Source organism: Protopterus annectens, chromosome 4.part0 (genome assembly GCF_019279795.1).
Source record: "Protopterus annectens isolate FY-2018-M chromosome 4.part0, PAN1.0, whole genome shotgun sequence".
NCBI classification, from domain to species: domain Eukaryota; kingdom Metazoa; phylum Chordata; order Ceratodontiformes; family Protopteridae; genus Protopterus; species Protopterus annectens.
Window position 1 is genome coordinate 41,492,426 of NC_056733.1, and position 13,905 is coordinate 41,506,330.

Genomic DNA, 13,905 nt, shown 5'->3' on the forward strand with positions numbered 1-13,905 from the left:
AATACTCCTGCTTGACAACCAGCAACCCATATCTTCAGTAAAATATTACACTGTACCCTGGTCGCTGGAATGCTCAGTATCCTGCATCTAAAAAGTAGCTGTTCTAAGATGCATTTCTTAGCACCAAAACACTCAAACATGACCTCACTAAAGATGTCCCAACTTCTTCTATTAAGTCTGATGCGACTTCTCTTAAAGATACCCTAACTAGTAATATTTCTGTTTGAAATTATTTTTCTTAAATATCACAATACGTAAAATGTCAAAGCAGTCTCTGTCCCACAGCATCAGCAGACACACAGCTCTGTGCAACTGTAACAACTACTGCTCTCAGGAGCCTCAAGCTACATCCTAAGCCCAATAAGGGTATGGCATCTTCATACAACTCTCTGCTAGAACCCTCCCCATTCCTACCAGCACTAACCATCCGCCTCTATCCAGGATCTACTTCCCACATTCTCATCATTTAAACAACTCACCAGGCACTGAGATTTACTGATAGTGTGCTACTTTCTGCCCAATGCCCAACGTTAGATGTAACCAACCTCCGATAGCTTGGCTCCTTCATTTTTTTTTTAGAAGTAATATATTCACCGACCACTCTCACATGTAACAGACTTACCACATTTCCGGAATACTCGTGTCATCACTTAAGCCTCCTAGTTGACCTCTGAAAATTTAAAAGTCCTATTTACTTTTGATGTCAGATGTCCCATCCAAAATTGAGCAGTGCAGGTGCCACCGATCGTCCCTCCCCTTTCACATTTTGTTACCCGCTTGCCATCTAATTATCCGTTTGGGATAAACACCACAGAGGGAGTCAATACACTCCTTCCTCATCACAATCTTACTATAAACTTACCAAGTCATACTATGACCATCTTTTATTTTCTCTCCACCCATGTCCTTTACTGCAATAACAGCGTGATATTCCAATTATCTGCATACTTTGCCGTTTAAATGTGCTTCAGTCCTCCCTTCTTCCCACTTCCGGCCTCCGCTTCACTACTTCCTTGACTACACTCCCAAACTACTAATTTTACTAAAAGCCAGTGGGTGTTTTGAAGTTAATGTTGGCTGTTTACTACGTGTGACGTTTATCATTAACACCAGACATAAACACAGGCATGAGAATCTTACTGATTCCATACAATTACCTTACGATGAAATTAGGATATGTCCTTGTGCCAGGAGCAATGGTTTGAATAGGAAATCAGAAACACTCTGCAAGCAATACACCAGGACTTCGTCGAATATTCTTATCAAAATGTCTTTGTTTACGCCGGGGAAGCAACTCGGACGGAATTTCTTCGATTGTTTTAAACTCTTTATAAACGATGGTACATTGAATCGTGCATATATTTACTAGTATTCACTCGCCTGCGATCTGCAGCCATTTGACAGGATACTAAAAAGAGGAAAACAATTATGCTACCAGGATCAAGTTTCTTATTTACAGTAAAGCCGTAGGACTGTCCTTAAGAATCACCGTTTCTGGGGGGTCTTGGAAACTGTTATACTGCTGCTTAGTGTTGTTGCTGTCCTACAGCACTAGCAGTTAAATTTTGTTAAGGCATTTTTTATTTGCAGAAACTCTCTTCAGCCAGGGCTTCAGCACAAAGGTGCCAAGTGGTTATATTAAAGGAAAAATCCGCCCTGTTCAACAGTTTAACTCAGTCCTTGGATTTCTTTTCTCCCCATGCTTCTCAACCTCTTAGATGAAGAAAAGTCACAAATAATAGGGGGACAAAGGCCGGAAAATAAGGACAGTATTTAAAATAGTGCTGACAGAAAAACAGGTTTTGCATTAGCATGCATTTTTTGAAGGATATTAAGTCTGAAAATAAAATGCTTCCGATTATTTTCTGACTTTAGTCTTCAATGATTTGCCAGAAAAAGCAATTTTATGAGAAACGGACCAAAAATATGAGTCAAGAATATGGACATTTGAGAGGTATGTTCTCCCTACAATACGGTTCCAGTACTCTGTAGGTTCCATAAACCTGCTTGTACTTTTTAAAGCATTTATCCTTACATTGCAATCAAAGGAAGGTAAAGCCGACTTTCTCACTTACTTTGCAGAGGAATTTGTCTACGCCCGCATGACATCATCATAGTCACATTTAAATATGTAGTTTACCCTGTCAGGTACTGCTGTCAGTCTTAGATGGGCAATTAATCCTGATAATGTCAGGAACATAGCAGCTGATACAAAAAACAAAGCTTTGGAACTGTTTTCCACTGTTTTTATCAAGGAGAGGAGAACTTAACACCCCTTTAATAGCAAAACAAAGCAATTAGATCAGACATGGGTTGAAGGGCAGTTGTCACCTCTTCTGACAAATGTACATAAGCAGCTACACAGTATTGAAATGCTAAGCTGTAAATGTTGGTTATTTATAATAGTTTGTATGTTAAGATAACTTGAATCTAGTATCAAGGTTTTCTGTGGCATTTAGAGAAAAGTCATAAAACATTTTTCTCGTAAAGTATCAACATAGTTACCATTTTCAAGTCCCCCCACACACACACACACACACACACACACACACATAGGACAGAACTGCAGAAAGAGATGTGGCAATCCTATCAACTAGGTGCACTTAAAATGTTCATAATAAGGTCTTTATGCTTTTTTGTGATATCCTGCCAGAGGGGATGCATATTGGGTACACACAGATCCATGGTAAGAGAGTCCCACCGACTTCAAGTCAGCATAGCTGTCAACCTTCCATGTCCAAAATGAGGAACACTAGCCCTCATAATGTGGAACAAATGGGCAAAATGTGGAACACATACTAATAGATTACTAACAACTTCAATTAGGAAGGTCATAGGATGGTTAAAATATGCTGGTTTTATATGTAAAGATCTTTTAATGAATTAATATGATTCATTTCTATTTACAATGGATTTCACTTAAAAAAAATTCCTAACACAGAATGTGTGACAGAGTCTTTCAATGTGGAACTTTCAGGAACTTCGAGGAACATGAACTTTTTAAAACTCCAAAATGAGGTACGTTCCTCATAATGAGGTACACTTGAGAGGAATGAGTCAGTATACATACTGTTAGAGATGCATCATTCTGCCCCTTTGTGCTGATAGTATACATACTATTAGAATGCATAAGCATTTTGTAGTCCACAAAAGAAATGTGACCATTGACAGCAACTATAACATACAGCTGAATTTACTTTAATGTGCATTTACTATGTGTTCTTGCATTAAAAACATTAAGATAAGGAAATCAGAAGTACTTAACTATGTTTTAATACACACACAAACATTCAGACTTGCATTTAAACACAGTACTGCGACCCAGATATAGTATTCTACATGCTAAATACATTTTTACACACGTGTGTGTGTGTGTATATATATATATATATATATATATATATATATATATATATATAAATATTTGTGTGTGTTTGTCTAGTCACACACATAGTTGCACAAAATTTCCATTTTGATTTGTTTTTCTTTAAAGGACATGAAGTACACACACAGGCATATAATCTAATTCTCCGTTATACACACACACACACACACACACACACACATGTTTTTGCACACATGTACTTTATAACTACATAGATTCATAGGTGTGTACTAGGCTCATGGCCCTGGAGCCTTTACAAGCCTAGTGCATAGAAGTGCCCTGGCCTTGTGCTGCCCGATGTTAGTTCCCAATGCATCTATCAAGCAGAGCCACTGCAGTGATCTCCGGGGTGAACTTTCTATTTCCCATTGAAGAGGGCCAGTGAGGTGCTCTGCTTGACATGTATGGGAAGTTTATTCCAGAGCATGGGCAGTCTCTGGGTTATGAACCTGTCCCTCCAGCATGTTCTGTTGATTGTGGTAATGAGGTTGAGGTCTCTGGAGCTTATTGTGCGGAGGGATTGGGATTTCTTTAGATGTACCATTTCTAACAGAGCTGGGTCAGACATGGCTTTGTAAGTCAAACAGAGATCGCCGCTTAGTAGACGATATGAAACAGAGAATAGCTGGAGTTTTTTGAGTCTTTCCGTGTAGGACATGTGTTTAAGGCCTAGGATCCTCTTTGTGAGGTACTTTTGTAGTCTTTCCAGCTGTTGCTTGTGTCTAGTGAGGTACATGTCAAATGGGGCAACTGACCTAATGAGGGAAGATAGAGAGAGATGATGACCTCTTTCTTCCTGGATGCAAAACCCTTGGTAATGAGATGTGCCACATAGAAGGACTTTCTGACCACAGTGGCAATGTGGTGGTCAAAGGAGAGGTTGCTGTCAACCTGTGTCCCCTAGATCTCTTATAACGCCTTCAGTGTTCAGTGGGCTCCTATCGATGTGGTAATTAGTGGGAACTGAGTTTTTCCCAAAGGGGATGATGATGCATTTTTTGGAATTAAGCTTAACACCATGGTTTTGACACCAGTTATTGGTCTCGATGAGGCCTTTCTGTAGGATGTCAACATCACTTGGGGAGTTAATAATGGCTCCCAGCTTGCAGTTGTCTGTGAACTTGGTCATCCAGAATCCCTCTGTGTTGGCCTGGACTTCTGAGAAGTAGATGCCAAACAGGAAAGGACCCAGGACCGATCCCTGTGGGACTCCACTTGTGATGGGTCAGCAGTCTGACTTGGAGTCCACTACTTTCACATTGTGGGTTCTATCTGTGAACCAGTTTGCAACCCACCTAGTGATATAGGGGTTGATTCCTAGTTTGGTGAGTTTATCACTAATTCCTAAGTGGGGAATGGTATCAAAGGCCTTAGCCAGATCGAGGTAGGCTGCATGAACTGCCTTGCCCTCATCCACAGCTCTTGTGACTGACTCAAAGAAGTCAACCAGGTTGAGCAGGCATGATCTACCTTTCACAAAACCAAATTGCATGGGATCTAGAGTTTGGAGATTCCCTATATCCTTGTTAATTTGGTCCATGATGATGCACTCCATAGCCTAACATATCAGACTCATCAAGCTAACGGGGCAATCATTCCCAGGGTCTGTAGTCGCTCCCCCCCTTTATGGAGAGGGATGACAGTAGCAGTGTGCCATTCGGTAGGGACAAAGCCTGAGGTGAGGCTGTGATTGAACAGGGCACACAAATGTGGTGCCAGTTCCACTTTGTAGTTCATGTAGAACACATCCAGGGATATTATCAGGTCCCATGGAAGCTGTATTCTTGGCCTTGGACAATGCAGCTTTAACCTGTGCTGCAGTAATGCTGCCTGGCATTCCTCCGGTATTGTGATTGGTCCTTTGTGGGGGGGGGGGTGAACTTGGTACTGAGTCTGTCGGCCAGTATGTTGACAATATCTGTTGGCTCAGTATAGAAGGTACCATTGTGCAGTAACTCAGAGTAAACCTGGTTATTGCCGTGGGGATTCTTGATATAACTATAGAAGGCTTTGTGATTGTTTTTAGTGTCTGCTGCAATTCTGCCTTCATAGCTGGCTTTAGAGGTTTTGATGAGGGATCTTGACTTTTTGTTGAAGCTAATAAGAGAGTTTTTCCAGTCTTGGGACTTCACCTTTTTCTGCAACAGTTTCTTCCTTCTGTTGTAGAGTTTATTAATGGCAGGGGACCACCAGATTAGCTTCCTTTTTTTGGAGGAGTGCGTCTTGGTTCTGTTGGGTATGGCTAGTTTCATGCATATATGTACATGTTTATACAGTGCATTGGTGTATGATATATATATATATATATATATATATATATATACATACATACATACATGCACATACATATATGTGTACACACATACACATGTACAAACACATTCATGCATAATATATACACACACACCCATACACATTTATATGGGTGCATACAATTCATTATTTATAATAAACTTAACATAATAGAGATAAGCATTATTAATGTATACATTCTAGTAAATGTTGCTTAATGTTTTACATATTCATTGTCACACATTGACAAAGATTGTATATGCAACATACAGCCAATGTCTTTATGTCAGTAATTTTTTTTTCTTTGTATTGCTAAGTGCATTTATTACTTGTTATTATCTTTGCCAGTGTGGCCCAAGTTGTGGCTGAAAAGGGTCCTTGGACCAGTTCCCTTTGCTGGTTATCAAAGTATAAATAAATATGAAATGAAAAAAAAGGGGTAAACAAGGCAGACATAAGTAAGGAAACAGTAAAGCACATTTTAATTCTGAATCATTCATGAGAGAGGAAAAAAATCCCTACTGAAGGCATTGGGAAGTAGCAGACAGACTTAGTTTGGAGTCCTACTACTTGTCACCTGTAAATGTACTGCAAACCCCCACCAGAGGTGACAACATATTGGACCTGGTCATCACCAACATGGGCGACCGGTGTTCTACACCGGTGGTCAAACCCTCGCTGGTTAGATCAGACCATAGACTAATCACTCTGGATATCCACATCCCGCCCCACCTCCAATCAAGGAAACCACCGTGAAAACCTTTTCAAAAGCAAACTTCACGTTACTTAAGACCGAGGTGGAAAGGTTCACAGCCCCCATGCAAAAGGACAACGTTGTCCAAGCTGCTGAATCCCTTACAAAGGCACTCTATGAGTACCTGCAAGAATGCATGGATCATGCTATCCCAAGCAAAACCAAGACTCCCTCCTCCAAGAAAAGGAAATCAGTCTGGTGGACCCCTGCCAAAAACAAGCTATACAATAGAAGGAGGAAACTAGTGCAGAAAAGAGTAAAATCCCAAGAAGGCTAGACATCCCTGATTAGTATCAGCAAGAAACTACAATCCCTCATAAAATCATCCAAGGCTAGCTTCGAAAGAAAAATTGCCAAGGACTCCAAAGATAACCACAAAGCGTTCTTTAGCTATGTCAAGAACCTAAGTGGAAACTCTCAGATCTGCTCTGAGTTAGTGCAGAATGGCACAAAATACACTGAACCGACTGATATTGCCAACATTCTGGCAGACAGGTTTAGTGAAAACTTCACCCCCTCTCATTCCCTAAAGGGTCCATAACCATACCAGAAGAATTTAGTGCCCCAGCAATCACTGACACACAGGTTAAAACAACCCTATCCAAAGCCAAAAATACAGCTTCAATGGGACCAGATGTTGTCCCAGGCTGTGTCTTACATGAGCTCCAAAATTAACTAACCCCTCACCTAAACACACTGTTCAAACTCAGCCTCTTTACAGGCTACGTAACCATAGAGTGGCACACAGCAACCATTATCCTGCTCCACAAAGGTGGAGCCACAATGGATCCCGGAAATTATCACCCTATAAGTCTGACTGGCCTGATCTGCAAGGTTATGGAACACATCATCATGGAAGAGACATTGGGAACCTTCAAACATTGGACCCTAGCCCGTTTGGCTTTGTTAAGGGCAGATCTTGCCTCCTAAACCTGATGGACTTCTTTGAGACAGTTACCAAGGCTTTAGACGAGGGAAAGGAGGTCCACACAGTCTACCTAGACCTCGCAAAGGCTTTCGACACCATTCCCCATTCTGGTATTATAGACAAGCTCACCAGCCTGAACATAAACCCCTACGTCACAAGATGGGTTGCCAGTTGGCTCACTGATAGAACCCACACTGTGAGAGTTGCAGGCTCTAGGTCCATCTCTAAACCAGTTACAAGTGGCTTCCCCCAGGGCTCAGTCCTGGGACCCCTCCTGTTCGGTATATACTTCTCAGAGGTACAGGCAAGCACAGGAGGACTATGGCTGACCAAATTCGCAGATGACTGCAAACTGGGGGCCATAATTGACTCTCCAGCTGATACAGTTATCCCCCAGAAGGGTCTCACTGAGACGGATACCTGGTGTCAAAATCATGGCCTCAAGCTAAATGTCAAAAAGTGCATAGTCATCCCCTTTGGAAAAAACAAAGTACCACTGAACTACCACATACGTGGTAGTCCCCTAAATACAGAAAATGTAATAAGGGATCTCGGGACCCAAGTAGATACTAATCTCTCCTTTGATAATCATATTGCCAAGGTGGTTAGAAAATCCTTCTATGTAGCCCACCTAATCACAAAAGGGTTGGCATCTAGAACAAAAGAGGTTATTGTGCCCCTCTACTCATCACTCATTAGACCCATCATAGAGTACAATGCCGCATTTGGGATGTACCTTACAAGTCACCTGCAACAGCTGGAAAGACCACAGAAGTACCTCACCAAGAGGATTACTGGCCTCAAACACATGCCCTATGCAGTCTGACTGAAGAAACTCCAGCTGTACTCGGTTGCATACTGCTTACTCAGAGGTGATCTTTGCCTGACATACAAGGCCATGTCCAACCCAGAATTAATGGACATGCTCCACCTAAAAAACAAATCCCCAAGAGTCACACGCGCTAGGGATCTAAACCTCCCCACAAGGATAAATAGGACATGCTGGAGGGATAGATTCCTGTCCCAGAGACTCCCCATGCTTTGGAACAGGATTCCAATCTACATTAGGCAGAGCCCCTCACTAACACTCTTCAAAAGAAACCTTGACGAGTGGATGGGAAACAGAAAATTTACCCTGGGGATCACTGCAGTGGCTCTGCTGGACAGAGGCGCAGGAAACTAATGGCTCTGCTGGACCGAAGCACAAGGAACTAATCTAAGGGGGTGGCGAAAGCCAACACATTCTGGCTAGACTTATAGATGCCCTCGGTCAGATAGCATAGTACTTACCTATGAACCTATAAGAGAGTTTTCACACCTTAGCATGAGAGTGTGGGGGACTGTCTGTCAATTCTTTTAGAAGTACAAAAAATCCATTTACAAAAGCCTTCTATTTACTTACCTTCTTTTGCTGGAAGTAGCTAACAGCTATTTATAGCATAGAACAAGCCCCGATAGGCACATAAATGAGGTTCAGTCAGGGAAACATAGAAATAGCTTTGTTATAGAAGGTGTGTTTAGAAGACAGTGCTTCACAGTCCTGACATTCTATCTTAATAGCATGAGAAAACAATACCACTTCCTTATGTCTAGCAAGACTCGTATAAAGAGGACTTGAAGTGTATTCTAGAAAGAAGAAATGAAAGCAAGAAAACAAGATCACATTACCAAGGCAAGCCCCATCATCCACCGTTTTGAGGGAAACATTAAGATTGTAAAAGAAGCACTTGGAGTGATTTTTGAGGCACTAAAATAGCTCAGAAAACAAAGATACAATGAAAAAAAAAAACATTTTTAAGTTCTAAGGTGGAGTTTTCCTTTAAATATATATCAACAAGTATTTTGGTTTTAAAAATGTTGCTTTAAAATATAGTTTGTTAGCATTTACGTAATACATTTTCAGCGTGCACATACAAATAAGTTGATTACTAATCATCCAAAAGTATTTGTAAGTCAGGGAGGAATGTACTGGCTTCCCAACCAGCATATGTTTTCTTTGCCTTATACAAGGCTCATGCTTGAGTAGGCTGTGGCTCACCTTCATCTCTGAACCAAAGAGTATCAGGAAATGACTGAACGTAGTACATGAGAGGACATCGACAACTCTAAACTTCTTAGCTCAGCAAGAGAGGAAGCCAAAAAATAATGGGTGACAAAATCCCCAAATCAGGGAAAGTTTTTAAAAATTGAAATGATTTATAAAAACACTCTATGGAGAATAAGCAGTCTGGAGCATTATTGTTTGTTTGTATAGCGGGCAAGCCCACTGAACACAGGCCTTTTTTCAGGAGTGATTCGGGAGCAGAAGTACTGTCTGGTTAATTGATTTGCTCAGAGTCGCAGAACAGGCAATGTTAACGCAGAGGAAATCGACCCATGCAACATAAGCAGCAGATCGTTAACAGTCTTAATCCTCTGCACTTGTCACTAACTACTTGTATTATTGTAATTATTTACATTGATTTTCAGTAATTTACCAGAAGGCAGACTTTTCAAGAGTAGAGAGAAAAAATTAAAAATAAAAAAATCGGGGGCATAATTGTATCCTAGTACCCCCCAATATGCGCAGTAGCAAGGCTCACCCAAACCCCAACCACTGCTCAATACCTGGTGATAGGTACAATTATGATAGCAATAACTGACAATGTGGGTGTGATATATTGAAGCTTTACCCATGGTTGCTGTGGTTTAATCATGAGGGCAAAGCCAACTGTGGGTAGATCTTCAATACACCACACCACAGAGTTGGTTATTGCTATTATACAATGACATTATTTAAGGAAAAATGACTTACTTTTCCTAAATAATGCCTTTGTATTATGGCTCTGTGGTGTTCTTCCACTTTTGTTGGATATCCTGCTGTTTTTTTTTTTTTATGTACTGTGCATGCATATGGGACTTACATTCCCATGCATACACAGTATGTCAGTGCGTTGGAAAGGAAGCAACAGAGAAAGGAAGATCTCTGTTGTTCCTTTTTTTAGAGGTACGAGAGAGATAGGATGGAGAAAATGCAAAGAAAACCAGGTACATTTCTTTAGTTTTGAATAACGTACCTGATTTTCCTAGTATTTTCTCCATGCTGTCTTGTACCTCTGATTTACCCATGGTTAGTGTGTTTTAATCATGACAGCAAAGCCCGAGTAATTAAACAAAGCCAACTGTGGATAAATCTTCAATATACCACACCATGGTGTTGGTTATTGCTATTGTACAATGACATTATTTAAGAAAAAAATTACTTACTTTTCATAAGTAACATCTTTGAATAATGGCACCACGGTGTTCTTCTGCATTGTTTCCTGGTTGTGCTCTTTGATGATGTACTGCACATGCATATGGAATTTGAGTTCCCAGGCTTACTCAGTACATTACTTGTTTAGCAAGCAAGCAGTGGAGAAAGGACAATATCTGTCACTGTTTTTTTTTTTTTTTTGAAAAAACAATTGTAACCTCCAGACAGTTTAGAGGTATGGCAGAGACAGGAAAATTGGATATGTTTTAGTTTGTAGATCATATTTGATTTTTCTTGTATTTTCTGTGATTTCATACATACCTCTTAATCTTTTATTTAAAAAAATGTGAATATGTGTGCATTGTCTGAAGGAAAGAAAGTCTGAAACTGAAATTTCTCTACTTATTTAGTGACTTTGTTCCTCAGTGATTTGTCACAAAAAAAAACAAATTTTATGAAGAACAAAGTCGCTAAATGATGACACACATTTCAGTTTCAGAGTTTCTTTCATTCAGACTAATGTGTGTCACTGTCTACCACATAATAATAGAAAAAAAATAGTCTAACAGCTCAATGATACTTTAGTGGCCGGACTTTTATCGTTGGTATATTTTCAATTTACAACGGGCACATTGGTTGGGCTGACCAATCAGTGTGCTGTTTTTTGAATGTTAATGGCCAGTCATTGTGCAATGCTTGACCTAAAATGGGCACGCCGGTTTGGCTGATTAATCAGCATGCTCATTTCTGAATGTTAATGGCCAGTCATTGCATGACAAAGAATATTCATTGAGAAGTGATTGTGAATATATATCGGGTATTCAGTACATTAGCTCAGAGAAATAAACATTATATTAAACAACAAAACATTGAAGTCAACATTGTTTTTTACATTCATTTCTTTAAAGTAATGTTAAAGGAACAGCACTATAACTGGAACTTAAACAAAGCTGCCCAAGTACAGACTGCACACTATAAAAGTAAATTATGAATATTCATTGGGTATTAGGTACATTAGCTCAGGGAAAGAAATATTGAGCTAAGTAACAAAATATTGAAGTCAACATAGCGTTTTAAAGTCCATTCTTAAAAATAATTCTAAAGAAATCAATAAATAAATAGTATACACACTACTACTTGAAGCAACAGCACTAGAACTGTTTACTTATAACTGAAAGGAATGTACACCTCTAACTGCTTTGATTATTGAATGAAACAAGTTGTATAACAGTAAAAAATGTATAACAGCATTATAACTGTAAACTGACTTACTACAGAAATAAATATACAGTTATCACTTACCTGAAGACGCATGAAAACTCCTTAACAAAATACACGCAGAAATGAGGCACTCATGGTGAACTCTGTTTAATAAAATACTAAAAAATGGACAAGAATATGAGGTGCATGTTTTCTAATACTTAACACACCTACAAAACCCAAGAAAGGTAGCACTGTGCACTACAGACCCACTGCCCCTAAATGGATAGGAAAAAATGGAATCCAAGCAGAAATGATGCACTGGACAAGCATTCTTGTTATGAACTCTGTTTAATACAATACTAAAAAATGGACAAGAATATGAGGTACATATTTTCTAATACGAAACACACCTACAAACCCAAGAAAACAGCACTCTGCACTACTGACCCACATCCTGGGGAATACAGTCTGTTTTTAAAAAGTGCAGCTTTACTCCACCTTCTCTTAAAAAGATTCATTGCCCTAAGGGAAAGAGAAATGTCTTACAACTTACATTTAACTCCTGCAGCATTTAATTAATTTAGCCCCTCAGTCTCAGGAGCATTTACAAATCACAAGTACATAGATTGATTTCCATATGTGTCAATCAAAAAACCAATGTATGCATGCTGTCACTATCAAATCTGCATGGCAGCCAATCATGCATCATTTGCATACGACATCATGGTCATTTGGCATGTCAGTCACACAGGCCAAGCCTACCTCTGCACAGACTAACTGGGGTGGGGTGGGGTGCTACAATACAATTATGCCAAATTGGGAATGTTTTTGAAACCAGGATTGGTGTTACACCTCGCAATTGTCCATAACCTAGCTCTCAACCAATCAGGAACAAATCCAGAAATAATCAGCAACAATCAGGGACACTTTTAAAATATTAGTAGTATTAACTTGAGATATTGACAGAATAAGAGAATGTGAATTAATATACATTATGTGAAATAAAATAAGTCTATAACTTGTTATTGTTATTATTTATTAAGTTTAAGTCAATACCTTTTCTCCAAAAGTCACCAGTTTTAGGAGGGACATAGCTAAGATGAGAGTCCAAATCAGAAAGAGTTGAGAGTTATGGTCCATGATTTCAGGACTGGCCTTAGGAATTACCGGGCCTAATTTGGACTATTTTTGTGGGGTCCCAGAGCTGACTACTCCCCTACCACTCCACCCAACCCTACCTCCTTCTGCATACCTCTCAACTGCCCAGATTTTCCCAAAATGTCCAGATTTTTGCCTCATATTTTTGTCCTGTTCTTCATAAAATTTGTGGTTTTCTGGCAAATCACTGAGGATTGAAATCACTAAATAATGACATACATTTCAGTTTCAAACTGCATAACTTTAAGAAAATGCATGCTAATACAAATCCTGTTATTCTAGATATGGCTTAAGTTTATAAGAGTAATATTTAAAATATGTCCCTATTTTTGGGCATTTATCCTCCAACATTTTAGGATCTGTCCAGATTTCTTGTACTATGAGGTTGTGGGTACAGCTGGATTTAAGATTATTTCAAGTTAGGTATCAGGAACACATGCTACCAATTTATATTAAAAACAAAATAATAGCTTTATTTATTAGCTTACATTTTGTCATAAAAAATTTACTTCTATTTTAACATTATCAATCTACCTTGGTAAGGTAAGTACTTCACACACACTACAATATGTTAAAAACAATGTTAAATACCTCATGCTATTGTGAAATATGAAACCTGATAACATCTTCTGTCCCGTTGTAGTCCCCACTTCCTATGCCAAATGTCCTTAGATGACAGGAGGTGTGGGTCAAATGAGTCAGTGAAGATGGGCTTGATAGTTGTGGGAAAGCAGGGGGATGAAAGGAGAATGAAAATTTTCTAAATACTATTATGCATTCTCATCTGATATTACCCCTTTCTACCTTCATGGGCTTCCAGTCACATCCTACTCCAGCTCTGAATTGGGCTCCCTTACCAAATTAATTCTCATACCACTTTATAGTCAGTGTGTTTCCAACAAAACCAAATAAAACAATTGAACTTCTTTGAATGCTTAATAATCCTCCTC

The 13,905-nt window shown here is 39.4% G+C and overlaps 1 protein-coding gene across 1 annotated transcript in view; it reads right to left on the reverse strand.

The window, feature by feature from the left end:
* The window catches only part of TBC1D16 (TBC1 domain family member 16), a 1,714,417-nt gene extending 1,712,632 nt beyond the window's left edge, over positions 1-1,785 (reverse strand). The window contains exon 1 of the mRNA XM_044068073.1: positions 863-1,785. The gene's annotated coding sequence lies outside the window, so the exon portion shown is untranslated. The remainder of the gene's footprint in view (positions 1-862) is intronic.
* Between the last annotated feature and the right edge of the window lie 12,120 nt (positions 1,786-13,905).